Source organism: Athene cunicularia, assembly GCF_003259725.1.
Source record: "Athene cunicularia isolate RWA chromosome 4 unlocalized genomic scaffold, athCun1 chr4_part1, whole genome shotgun sequence".
NCBI lineage: Eukaryota > Metazoa > Chordata > Aves > Strigiformes > Strigidae > Athene > Athene cunicularia.
Window position 1 is genome coordinate 8,697,894 of NW_020799098.1, and position 1,092 is coordinate 8,698,985.

Here is a 1,092-nt window from a genome sequence, read left to right on the forward strand (position 1 = left end):
TGGATTTCTGCGAGGCCCTTGATTTTCACTGACATTTGCTTCGGTCAGTCATGGCTGTCTGCGCCTTCCCCATCCCTCCTCCCCACAGTGCAGCGGCACCCCTAGAGCCTCCCTTCACCCCCAGTTACAGAGAAAGCCGAAATCCTGGCTTTGCAATGAGAAAGGCAAAGTTTGGCATTCAGACAGCGGGGAAGGACTCAGGAAATCTGGTCTGGTGCCTGTGTCTTCTTCGAGTTACTGCATGATGGTGCATAAATCACTGTGTCCCTCTGTGCCTCAGTTCCCTCTCTGTGGCTGAGGATGACGGTACCCCCTCACCTCAGGGGAACAGAGGGTACTAATTACTGTTCAAAAGATGCTCAAATGTGGCAGCATAAATAGTAAACAAGTATTTAGTGCCTTTCTAAAGATAACTCATCTGCAAACACTCAGTTCCATAAACTGGGACTGGAACTGGGAGCTCCCCTGCCTGTTGTATAACTGCAGTGTTGGGTTTTTTAAAGACATGGGTTGTTTTTATTACTGTAGTTATTTCATAAATAAGCAATGCATCTGACTAGAAAGGATAAAACAAAAATAAATGCCTACTTAACCCAGGCATATGGAAACTAAGTGTTATTTTAATTATATTTTTGAAACAGCAACCTCCTATCTTTGGCCCGAAGCTTTCAGAATTCAAACGCAAACACTGCTCTGATTTTTTTTTTTTTCCCATCCACAGATTCTGCCTTTGCATTGGTGAATTTGGGGCTACCAGGTATCTCCTGAGTGCAGGAGTCCAACTGATCCTTGCTGAGGTGAGACATGACAGGGGGGATGTGGGGATGCTGTATGTTTCGTGTCTCCCCGGGGGAGGATCTCCTTCCCGTGGGAGGCTCCACTCTCGAGCAGGAGATACTGCTCTTTTGGCTAATCCATCCACAGAACAGCAAGGGTGCTGCTGTACCTGCGCCGGGCCGTCTTCTGTAATCGTACATTTTGATCTCCGGTTCAGACAGTCGCAGGCTTTGGGAGCTGGGGGTTGCTCTGGCTGCAGTTGCAGAATATGCTCGTTAGAAATGGGAACTCTGCAGGCACTTGAGCCTGCTGCTA

At 47.9% G+C, this 1,092-nt stretch overlaps 1 protein-coding gene across 1 annotated transcript in view; it reads left to right on the plus strand.

Annotated features, from left to right (window-relative positions):
- The first annotated feature begins 753 nt into the window (after positions 1-753).
- Positions 754-1,092, plus strand: part of NAT8L (N-acetyltransferase 8 like) — a 31,641-nt gene continuing 31,302 nt past the window's right edge. Inside the window, exon 1 of the mRNA XM_026846845.1 lies at positions 754-797. The gene's annotated coding sequence lies outside the window, so the exon portion shown is untranslated. The remainder of the gene's footprint in view (positions 798-1,092) is intronic.